Here is a 14,291-nt window from a genome sequence, read left to right on the forward strand (position 1 = left end):
TCTCCTCATACCTCCACACTCCGACTCTCCTCACACATCCACACGCCGACTCTCCTCACACCGCCACACCAACTCTTCACACCGTCACACTCCGACTCTCCTCACACCGTCACACGCCGACTCTCCTCACACCTCCACACTCCGACTCTCCTCACACCTCCACACTCCGACTCTCCTCACACCTCCACACGCCGACTCTCCTCACACCGCCACACTCCGACTCTCCTCACACCGTCACACTCCGACTCTCCTCACACCTCCACACTCCGACTCTCCTCACACCTCCACACTCCGACTCTCCTCACACCTTCACACTCCGACTCTCCTCACACCGCCACACTCCGACTCTCTTCACACCTCCACACACCGACTCTCCTCACACCTCCACACTCCGACTCTCCTCACACCGTCACACTCCGACTCTCCTCACACCGCCACACTCCGACTCTCTTCACACCTCCACACACCGACTCTCCTCACACCTCCACACTCCGACTCTCCTCACACCGTCACACGCCGACTCTCCTCACACCTCCACACTCCGACTCTCCTCACACCGTCACACGCCGACTCTCCTCACATCTCCACACGCCGACTCTCCTCACACCTCCACACTCCGACTCTCCTCACACCTCCACACGCCGACTCTCCTCACACCTCCACACTCCGACTCTCCTCACACCGCCACACTCCGACTCTCCTCACACCGCCACACTCCGACTCTCCTCACACCGTCACACTCCGACTCTCCTCACACCTCCACACTCCGACTCTCCTCACACCTCCACACTCCGACTCTCCTCACACCTTCACACTCCGACTCTCCTCACACCGCCACACTCCGACTCTCTTCACACCTCCACACACCGACTCTCCTCACACCTCCACACTCCGACTCTCCTCACACCGTCACACTCCGACTCTCCTCACACCGCCACACTCCGACTCTCTTCACACCTCCACACACCGACTCTCCTCACACCTCCACACTCCGACTCTCCTCACACCGTCACACGCCGACTCTCCTCACACCTCCACACTCCGACTCTCCTCACACCGTCACACGCCGACTCTCCTCACATCTCCACACGCCGACTCTCCTCACACCTCCACACTCCGACTCTCCTCACACCTCCACACGCCGACTCTCCTCACACCTCCACACTCCGACTCTCCTCACACCGCCACACTCCGACTCTCCTCACACCTCCACACTCCGACTCTCCTCACACCTTCACACTCCGACTCTCCTCACACCTCCACACGCCGACTCTCCTCACACCGCCACACGCCGACTCTCCTCACACCTCCACACGCCGACTCTCCTCACACCTCCACACTCCGACTCTCCTCACACCGTCACACTCCGACTCTCCTCACACCTCCACACTCCGACTCTCCTCACACCTCCACACTCCGACTCTCTTCACACCTCCACACTCCGACTCTCCTCACACCTCCACACTCCGACTCTCCTCACACCTCCACACTCCGACTCTCCTCACACCTCCACACGCCGACTCTCCTCACACCTCCACACTCCGACTCTCTTCACACCTCCACACTCCGACTCTCTTCACACCTCCACACTTCGACTCTCCTCACACCTCCACACGCCGACTCTCCTCACACCTCCACACTCCGACTCTCTTCACACCTCCACACTCCGACTCTCTTCACACCTCCACACTCCGACTCTCTTCACACCTTTACAAGCCGACTCTCCTCACACCTCCACACGCCGACTCTCCTCACACCGTCACACTCCGACTCTCCTCACACCTCCACACACCGACTCTCCTCACACCTCCACACGCCGACTCTCCTCACACCTCCACACTCCGACTCTCCTCACACCGTCACACTCCGACTCTCCTCACACCTCCACACTCCGACTCTCCTCACACCTCCACACTCCGACTCTCTTCACACCTCCACACTCCGACTCTCCTCACACCGCCACACTCCGACTCTCCTCACACCGTCACACTCCGACTCTCCTCACACCTCCACACTCCGACTCTCCTCACACCTCCACACTCCGACTCTCCTCACACCGTCACACACCGACTCTCCTCACACCTCCACACGCCGACTCTCCTCACACCTCCACACACCAACTCTTCTCACACCGTCACACTCCGACTCTCCTCACACCTCCACACTCCGACTCTCCTCACACCTCCACACTCCGACTCTCCTCACACCGTCACACACCGACTCTCCTCACACCTCCACACGCCGACTCTCCTCACACCTCCACACACCAACTCTCCTCACACCGTCACACACCGACTCTCCTCACACCGCTTCACTCCGACTCTCCTCACACCGCCACATGCCGACTCTCCTCACACCTCCACACGCCGACTCTCCTCACACCTCCACACGCCGACTCTCCTCACACCTCCACACTCCGACTCTCCTCACACCTCCACACTCCGACTCTCCTCACACCTCCACACGCCGACTCTCCTCACACCTCCACACTCCGACTCTCCTCACACCTCCACACGCCGACTCTCCTCACACCGCCACACGCCGACTCTCCTCACACCTCCACACGCCGACTCTCCTCACACCGTAACACACCGACTCTCCTCACACCTCCACACGCCGACTCTCCTCACACCGTCACACGCCGACTCTCCTCACACCGTCACACGCCGACTCTCCTCACACCTCCACACTCCGACTCTCCTCACACCGTCACACACCGACTCTCCTCACACCTCCACACGCCGACTCTCCTCACACCGTCACACACCGACTCTCCTCACACCTCCACACACCGACTCTCCTCACACCTCCACACACCGACTCTCCTCACACCGCCACACTCCGACTCTCCTCACACCGCCACACGCAGACTCTCCTCACACCTCCACACTCCGACTCTCCTCACACCTCCACACTCCGACTCTCCTCACACCTCCACACTCCGACTCTCCTCACACCTCCACACTCCGACTCTCCTCACACCTCCACACACCGACTCTCCTCACACCTCCACACTCCGACTCTCCTCACACCTCCACACTCCGACTCTCCTCACACCTCCACACTCCGACTCTCCTCACACCTCCACACTCCGACTCTCCTCACACCTCCACACACCGACTCTCCTCACACCTCCACACGCCGACTCTCCTCACACCTCCACACGCCGACTCTCCTCACACCGTCACACGCCGACTCTCCTCACACCTCCACACACCGACTCTCCTCACACCTCCACACGCCGACTCTCCTCACACCTCCACACTCCGACTCTCCTCACACCGCCACACACCGACTCTCCTCACACCTCCACACTCCGACTCTCCTCACACCGTCACACTCCGACTCTCCTCACACCTTCACACGCCGACTCTCCTCACACCTCCACATGCCGACTCTCCTCACACCTCCACACTCCGACTCTCCTCACACCTCCACACTCCGACTCTCCTCACACCTCCACACGCCGACTCTCCTCACACCTCCACACGCCGACTCTCCTCACACCGTCACACGCCGACTCTCTTCACACCTCCACACACCGACTCTCCTCACACCTCCACACTCCGACTCTCCTCACACCTCCACACGCCGACTCTCCTCGTACCGCCACACGCCGAATCTCTTCACACCGCCACACTCCGACTCTCTTCACACCGCCACACTCCGGCTTTCCTCACACCATCACACGCCGATTCTCCTCACACCTCCACACTCCGACTCTCCTCACACCTCCACACGCCGACTCTCCTCACACCGCCACACGCCGACTCTCTTCACACCGCCACACACCGACTCTCCTCACACCTCCACACACCGACTCTCCTCACACCTCCACACTCCGACTCTCCTCACACCTCCACACGCCGACTCTCCTCACACCGTCACACTCCGACTCTCCTCACACCGCCACACGCCGACTCTCCTCGTACCGCCACACGCCGACTCTCCTCATACCGCCACACGCCGACTCTCTTCACACCGCCACACTCCGACTCTCTTCACACCGCCACACTCCGGCTTTCCTCACACCGTCACACGCCGACTCTCTTCACACCGCCACACCAACTCTTCACACGGTGACACTCCGACTCTCTTCACACCGCCACACGCCGACTCTCCTCACACCGCCACACTCCGACTCTCCTCACACCGCCACACGCCGACTCTCTTCACACCGCCACACTCCGGCTTTCCTCACACCGTCACACGCCGACTCTTCTCACACCGCCACACTCCGGCTTTCCTCACACCGCCACACACAGACTCTTCTCACACCGTCACACGCCGACTCTTCTCACACCGCCACACTCCGACTCTCCTCACACCGCCACACGCCGACTCTCCTCACACCGCCACACGCCCACTCTCCTCATACCGCCACACGCCGACTCTCCTCACACCTCCACACGCCGACTCTCCTCACACCGTCACACACCGACTCTCCTCACACCGTCACACACCGACTCTCTTGACACCGCCACACGCCGACTCTCTTCACACCGCCACACGCCGACTCTCCTCACACCGCCACACGCCGACTCTCCTCATACCGTCACACGCCGACTCTCCTCACACCGCCACACGCCCACTCTCCTCATACCGCCACACGCCGACTCTCCTCACACCTCCACACGCCGGCTCTCCTCACACCTCCACACGCCGACTCTCCTCACACCGCCACACGCCGACTCTCCTCATACCGTCACACGCCGACTCTTCTCACACCGTCACACTCCGACTCTCCTCACACCTCCACACTCCGACTCTCCTCACACCTCCACACGCCGACTCTCCTCACACCGTCACACGCCGTCTCTCCTCACACCGTCACACTCCGACTCTCCTCACACCTCCACACGCCGACTCTCCTCACACCTCCACACTCCGACTCTCCTCACACCTCCACACGTCGACTCTCCTCACACCGTCACACGCCGACTCTCCTCACACCGTCACACACCGACTCTCTTCACACCGCCACACACCGTCTCTCTTCACACCACCACACACCATCTCTCTTCACACCGCCACACTCCGACTCTCCTCACACCGTCACACTCCGACTCTCCTCACACCTCCACACTCCGACTCTCCTCACACCGCCACACGCCGTCTCTCCTCACACCGTCACACTCCGACTCTCCTCACACCTCCACACTCCGACTCTCCTCACACCTCCACACTCCGACTCTCCTCACACCTCCACACTCCGACTCTCCTCACACCTCCACACGCCGACTCTCCTCACACCGTCACACTCCGACTCTCCTCACACCGTCACACGCCGACTCTCCTCACACCGTCACACGCCGACTCTCCTCACACCTTCACACGCCGACTCTCCTCACACCGTCACACTCCGACTCTCCTCACACCGTCACACGCCGACTCTCCTCACACCTCCACACGCCGACTCTCCTCACACCGTCACACGCCGACTCTCCTCACACCGTCACACTCCGACTCTCTTCACACCTCCACACTCCGACTTTTCTCACACCGCCACACTCCGACTCTCTTCACACCTCCACACGCCGACTCTCCTCACACCTCCACACTCCGACTCTCCTCACACCGTCACACTCCGACTCTCCTCACACCTCCACACTCCGACTCTCCTCACACCTCCACACTCCGACTCTCCTCACACCTCCACACTCCGACTCTCCTCACACCGCCACACGCCGACTCTTCTCACACCGTCACACGCCGACTCTCCTCACACGGTCACACGCCGACTCTCCTCACACCTTCACACGCCGACTGTCCTCACACCGCCACACACAGAATCTTCTCACACCGTCACACGCCGACTCTCCTCACACCGCCACACGCCGATTCTCCTCACACCGCCACACGCCGACTCTCCTCACACCGCCACACGCCGACTCTCCTCACACCTCCACACTCTGACTCTCCTCACACGGTCACACGCCGACTCTCCTCACACCTTCACACGCCGACTGTCCTCACACCGCCACACACCAACTCTTCTCACACCGTCACACTCCGACTCTCCTCACACCGTCACACGCCGACTCTCCTCACACCGCCACACGCCGACTCTCCTCATACCGCCACACGCCGACTCTCCTCACACCTCCACACGCCGACTCTCCTCACACCTTCACACTCCGACTCTCCTCACACCGTCACACGCCGACTCTCCTCACACCTTCACACTCCGACTCTCCTCACACCTCCACACGCCGACTCTCCTCACACCTCCACACTCCGACTCTCCTCACACCGTCACACTCCGACTCTCCTCACACCGCCACACGCCGACTCTCCTCATACCGCCACACGCCGACTCTCCTCACACCGTCACACTCCGACTCTCCTCACACCTCCACACTCCGACTCTCCTCACACCGTCACACTCCGACTCTCCTCACACCGTCACACTCCGACTCTCCTCACACCTCCACACACCGACTCTCCTCACACCGCCACACTCCGACTCTCCTCACACCTCCACACACCGACTCTCCTCACACCTCCACACTCCGACTCTCCTCACACCGTCACACTCCGACTCTCCTCATACCGCCACACGCCGACTCTCCTCACACCTCCACACGCCGACTCTCCTCATACCGCCACACGCCGACTCTCCTCACACCGTCACACGCCGACTCTCCTCACACCGCCACACTCCGACTCTCCTCACACCGTCACACTCCGACTCTCCTCACACCTCCACACTCCGACTCTCCTCACACCGTCACAGGCCGACTCTCCTCACACCTCCACACTCCGACTCTCCTCACACCGTCACACACCGACTCTCCTCACACCGTCACAGGCCGACTCTCCTCACACCGCCACACGCCGACTCTCCTCATACCGCCACACGCCGACTCTCCTCGTACCGCCACACGCCGACTCTCCTCATACCGCCACACGCCGACTCTCTTCACACCGCCACACACCGACTCTCCTCACACCACCACACGCCGACTCTCTTCACACCGCCACACTCCGACTCTCTTCACACCGCCACACTCTGGCTTTCCTCACACCGTCACACACCGTCTCTCTTCACACCTCCACACTCCGACTCTCCTCACACCTCCACACTCCGACTCTCCTCACACCTCCACACGCCGACTCTCCTCACACCGCCACACGCCGACTCTCCTCACACCTCCACACTCCGACTCTCCTCACACCGCCACACCAACTCTTCACACCGTCACACTCCGACTCTCTTCACACCGTCACACGCCGACTCTCTTCACACCGCCACACGCCGACTCTCCTCACACCTCCACACGCCGACTCTCCTCACACCTCCACACGCCGACTCTCCTCACACCGTCACACGCCGACTCTCCTCACACCGTCACACGCCGACTCTCCTCACACCTCCACACGCCGACTCTCCTCACACCTCCACACTCCGACTCTCCTCACACCGTCACACGCCGACTCTCCTCACACCGTCACACTCCGACTCTCCTCACACTCCGACTCTCCTCACACCGTCACACGCCGACTCTCTTCACACCGCCACACCAACTCTCTTCACACCGTCACACACCGACTCTCTTCACACACCTTCACACGCCGACTCTCCTCACACCTTCACACGCCGACTCTCCTCACACCTTCACACGCCGACTCTCCTCACACCTTCACACGCCGACTCTCCTCACACCTTCACACGCCGACTCTCCTCACACCGTCACACGCCAGCTCTCCTCACACCGCCACACTCCGACTCTCTTCACACCTTCACACGCTGACTCTCCTCACACCGCTACACGCCGACTCTCTTCACACCTTTACAAGCCGACTCTCCTCACACCTCCACACTCCAACTCTCCTCACACCTCCACCCGCCGACTCTCCTCACACCGCCACACGCCGACTCTCCTCACACCGCCACACGCCGACTCTCCTCACACCGTCACACGCCGACTCTCCTTACACCGTCACACGCCGGCTTTCCTCACACCACCACACTCCGACTCTCCTCACACCTCCACACGCCGACTCTCCTCACACCTCCACACTCCGACTCTCTTCACACCGCCTCACACCGACTCTCCTCACACCTCCACACGCCGACTCTCCTCACACCTCCACACGCCGACTCTCCTCACACCGCCACACTGCGACTCTCCTCACACCGTCACACGCCGACTCTCCTCACACCTCCACACTCCGACTCTCCTCACACCGCCACACTCCGACTCTCCTCACACCTCCACACGCCGACTCTCCTCACACCGTCACACGCCGACTCTCCTCACACCTTCACACGCCGACTCTCCTCACACCTTCACACGCCGACTCTCCTCACACCGCCACACTCCGACTCTCTTCACACCTTCACACGCTGACTCTCCTCACACCGCTACACACCGACTCTCTTCACACCTTTACAAGCCGACTCTCCTCACACCTCCACACTCCAACTCTCCTCACACCTCCACCCGCCGACTCTCCTCACACCGCCACACGCCGACTCTCCTCACACCGCCACACGCCGACTCTCCTCACACCGTCACACGCCGACTCTCCTCACACCGTCACACGCCGGCTTTCCTCACACCACCACACTCCGACTCTCCTCACACCTCCACACGCCGACTCTCCTCACACCTCCACACTCCGACTCTCTTCACACCGCCTCACACCGACTCTCCTCACACCGCCACACGCCGACTCTCCTCACACCTCCACACGCCGACTCTCCTCACACCGCCACACTGCGACTCTCCTCACACCGTCACACGCCGACTCTCCTCACACCTCCACACTCCGACTCTCCTCACACCGCCACACTCCGACTCTCCTCACACCTCCACACGCCGACTCTCCTCACACCGTCACACGCCGACTCTCCTCACACCGCCACACTCCGACTCTCCTCACACCTCCACACTCCGACTCTCCTCACACCACCACACACCGACTCTCCTCACACCGTCACACTCCGACTCTTCTCACACCGTCACACGCCGACTCTCCTCACACCGTCACACGCCGACTCTCCTCACACCTCCACACGCCGACTCTCCTCACACCTCCACATGCCGACTCTCCTCACACCTTCACACTCTGACTCTCCTCACACCGTCACACTCCGACTCTCCTCACACCTCCACACTCCGACTCTCCTCACACCGTCACACGCCGACTCTCCTCACACCGTCACACGCCGACTCTCCTCACACCGTCACACGCCGACTCTCCTCACACCTCCACACTCCGACTCTCCTCACACCTCCACACTCCGACTCTCCTCACACCTCCACACGCCGACTCTCCTCACACCTCCACACGCCCACTCTCCTCATACCGCCACACGCCGACTCTCCTCACACCTCCACACGCCGGCTCTCCTCACACCTCCACACGCCGACTCTCCTCACACCTCCACACTCCGACTCTCCTCACACCTCCACACTCCGACTCTCCTCACACCTCCACACGCCGACTCTCCTCACACCGTCACACGCCGACTCTCCTCACACCGTCACACGCCGACTCTCCTCACACCTCCACACTCCGACTCTCCTCACACCTCCACACGCCGACTCTCCTCACACCTCCACACGTCGACTCTCCTCACACCGTCACACGCCGACTCTCCTCACACCGTCACACACCGACTCTCTTCACACCGCCACACACCGTCTCTCTTCACACCACCACACACCATCTCTCTTCACACCGCCACACTCCGACTCTCCTCACACCGTCACACTCCGACTCTCCTCACACCTCCACACTCCGACTCTCCTCACACCGCCACACGCCTACTCTCTTCACACCTCCACACTCCAACTCTCCTCACACCGCCACACTCCGACTCTCCTCACACCTCCACACTCCGACTCTCCTCACACCTCCACACTCCGACTCTCCTCACACCTCCAAACTCCGACTCTCCTCACACCTCCACACTCTGACTCTCCTCACACCTCCACATGCCGACTCTCCTCACACCTTCACACTCTGACTCTCCTCACACCGTCACACTGCGACTCTCCTCACACCGTCACACGCCGACTCTCCTCACACCTCCACACTCCGACTCTCCTCACACCGTCACACACCGACTCTCCTCACACCTCCACACTCCGACTCTCCTCACACCTCCACACTCCGACTCTCCTCACACCGCCACACCAACTCTTCACACCGCCACACGCCGACTCTCCTCACACCTCCACACTCCGACTCTCCTCACACATCCACACGCCGACTCTCCTCACACCGCCACACGCCGACTCTCCTCACACCGCCACACGCCAACTCTCCTCACACCTCCACACGCCGACTCTCCTCATACCTCCACACTCCGACTCTCCTCACACATCCACACGCCGACTCTCCTCACACCGCCACACGCCGACTCTCCTCACACCGTCACACACCGACTCTCCTCACACCACCACACGCCGACTCTCCTCATAACGCCACACACCGACTCTCTTCACACCGTCACACGCCGACTCTCCTCACACCTCCACACTCCGACTCTCCTCACACCTCCACACGCTGACTCTCCTCACACCGTCACACGCCGACTCTCCTCACACCGCCACACGCCGACTCTCCTCACACCGTCACACGCCGACTCTCCTCACACTTCCACACGCCGACTCTCCTCACACCGTCACACACCGACTCTCCTCACACCTCCACACGCCGACTCTCCTCACACCTCCACACTCCAACTCTCCTCACACCTCCACACTCCGACTCTCCTCACACCTCCACACGCCGACTCTCCTCACACCGCCACACTGCGACTCTCCTCACACCGTCACACGCCGACTCTCCTCACACCTCCACACTCCGACTCTCTTCACACCTCCACACTCCGACTCTCCTCACACCTCCACACGCCGACTCTCCTCACACCTCCACACTCCGACTCTCCTCACACCTCCACACTCCGACTCTCCTCACACCTCCACACTCCGACTCTCCTCACACCGTCACACGCCGACTCTCCTCACACCGTCACACGCCGACTCTCTTCACACCGCCACATGCCGACTCTCCTCACACCGCCACACTGAGACTCTCTTCACACCGCCACACACCGACTCTCCTCACACCTCCACACGCCGACTCTCCTCACACCTCCACACGCCGACTCTCCTCACACCGTCACACACCGACTCTCCTCACACCTCCACACGCCGACTCTCCTCACACGGTCACACGCCGACTCTCCTCACACCTTCACACGCCGACTCTCCTCACACCTCCACACGCCGACTCTCCTCACACCTCCACACGCCGACTCTCCTCACACCGTCACACGCCGACTCTCCTCACACCGTCACACGCCGGCTTTCCTCACACCACCACACTCCGACTCTCCTCACACCTCCACACGCCGACTCTCCTCACACCTCCACACTCCGACTCTCTTCACACCGCCTCACACCGACTCTCCTCACACCTCCACACGCCGACTCTCCTCACACCTCCACACGCCGACTCTCCTCACACCGCCACACTGCGACTCTCCTCACACCGTCACACGCCGACTCTCCTCACACCTCCACACTCCGACTCTCCTCACACCGCCACACTCCGACTCTCCTCACACCTTCACACGCCGACTCTCCTCACACCGTCACACGCCGACTCTCCTCACACCGCCACACTCCGACTCTCTTCACACCTTCACACGCTGACTCTCCTCACACCGCTACACACCGACTCTCTTCACACCTTTACAAGCCGACTCTCCTCACACCTCCACACTCCAACTCTCCTCACACCTCCACCCGCCGACTCTCCTCACACCGCCACACGCCGACTCTCCTCACACCGCCACACGCCGACTCTCCTCACACCGTCACACGCCGACTCTCCTCACACCGTCACACGCCGGCTTTCCTCACACCACCACACTCCGACTCTCCTCACACCTCCACACGCCGACTCTCCTCACACCTCCACACTCCGACTCTCTTCACACCGCCTCACACCGACTCTCCTCACACCTCCACACGCCGACTCTCCTCACACCTCCACACGCCGACTCTCCTCACACCGCCACACTCCGACTCTCCTCACACCGTCACACGCCGACTCTCCTCACACCTCCACACTCCGACTCTCCTCACACCGCCACACTCCGACTCTCCTCACACCTCCACACGCCGACTCTCCTCACACCGTCACACGCCGACTCTCCTCACACCGCCACACTCCGACTCTCCTCACACCTCCACACTCCGACTCTCCTCACACCACCACACACCGACTCTCCTCACACCGTCACACTCCGACTCTTCTCACACCGTCACACGCCGACTCTCCTCACACCGTCACACGCCGACTCTCCTCACACCTCCACACGCCGACTCTCCTCACACCTCCACATGCCGACTCTCCTCACACCTTCACACTCTGACTCTCCTCACACCGTCACACTCCGACTCTCCTCACACCTCCACACTCCGACTCTACTCACACCGTCACACGCCGACTCTCCTCACACCGTCACACGCCGACTCTCCTCACACCGTCACACGCCGACTCTCCTCACACCTCCACACTCCGACTCTCCTCACACCTCCACACGTCGACTCTCCTCACACCGTCACACGCCGACTCTCCTCACACCGTCACACACCGACTCTCTTCACACCGCCACACACCGTCTCTCTTCACACCACCACACACCATCTCTCTTCACACCGCCACACTCCGACTCTCCTCACACCGTCACACTCCGACTCTCCTCACACCTCCACACTCCGACTCTCCTCACACCGCCACACGCCGACTCTCCTCACACCACCACACGCCTACTCTCTTCACACCTCCACACTCCAACTCTCCTCACACCGCCACACTCCGACTCTCCTCACACCTCCACACTCCGACTCTCCTCACACCTCCACACTCCGACTCTCCTCACACCTCCACACTCCGACTCTCCTCACACCTCCACATGCCGACTCTCCTCACACCTTCACACTCTGACTCTCCTCACACCGTCACACTGCGACTCTCCTCACACCGTCACACGCCGACTCTCCTCACACCTCCACACTCCGACTCTCCTCACACCGTCACACACCGACTCTCCTCACACCTCCACACTCCGACTCTCCTCACACCTCCACACTCCGACTCTCCTCACACCGCCACACCAACTCTTCACACCGCCACACGCCGACTCTCCTCACACCTCCACACTCCGACTCTCCTCACACATCCACACGCCGACTCTCCTCACACCGCCACACGCCGACTCTCCTCACACCGCCACACGCCGACTCTCCTCACACCTCCACACGCCGACTCTCCTCATACCTCCACACTCCGACTCTCCTCACACATCCACACGCCGACTCTCCTCACACCGCCACACGCCGACTCTCCTCACACCGTCACACACCGACTCTCCTCATACCACCACACGCCGACTCTCCTCATAACGCCACACACCGACTCTCCTCACACTTCCACACGCCGACTCTCCTCACACCGTCACACACCGACTCTCCTCACACCTCCACACGCCGACTCTCCTCACACCTCCACACTCCAACTCTCCTCACACCTCCACACTCCGACTCTCCTCACACCTCCACACGCCGACTCTCCTCACACCGCCACACTGCGACTCTCCTCACACCGTCACACGCCGACTCTCCTCACACCTCCACACTCCGACTCTCTTCACACCTCCACACTCCGACTCTCCTCACACCTCCACACGCCGACTCTCCTCACACCTCCACACTCCGACTCTCCTCACACCTCCACACTCCGACTCTCCTCACACCTCCACACTCCGACTCTCCTCACACCGTCACACGCCGACTCTCCTCACACCGTCACACGCCGACTCTCTTCACACCGCCACATGCCGACTCTCCTCACACCGCCACACTGAGACTCTCTTCACACCGCCACACACCGACTCTCCTCACACCTCCACACGCCGACTCTCCTCACACCTCCACACGCCGACTCTCCTCACACCGTCACACACCGACTCTCCTCACACCTCCACCCGCCGACTCTCCTCACACGGTCACACGCCGACTCTCCTCACACCTTCACACGCCGACTCTCCTCACACCTCCACACGCCGAATCTCCTCACACCTCCACACGCCGACTCTCCTCACACCGTCACACGCCGACTCTCCTCACACCTCCACCCGCCGACTCTCCTCACACGGTCACACTCCGACTCTCCTCACACGGTCACACGCCGACTCTCCTCACACCTCCACACGCCGACTCTCCTCACACCGTCACACGCCGACTCTCCTCACACCGTCACAC

The 14,291-nt window shown here is 61.4% G+C and overlaps 1 protein-coding gene across 1 annotated transcript in view; it reads left to right on the forward strand.

The window, feature by feature from the left end:
* The window catches only part of REG4 (regenerating family member 4), a 51,700-nt gene that overhangs the window by 26,348 nt on the left and 11,061 nt on the right, over positions 1-14,291 (forward strand). The window lies entirely within an intron of this gene.

The sequence above is a fragment of the Rana temporaria genome, chromosome 5 (genome assembly GCF_905171775.1).
Source record: "Rana temporaria chromosome 5, aRanTem1.1, whole genome shotgun sequence".
Taxonomy (NCBI): domain Eukaryota; kingdom Metazoa; phylum Chordata; class Amphibia; order Anura; family Ranidae; genus Rana; species Rana temporaria.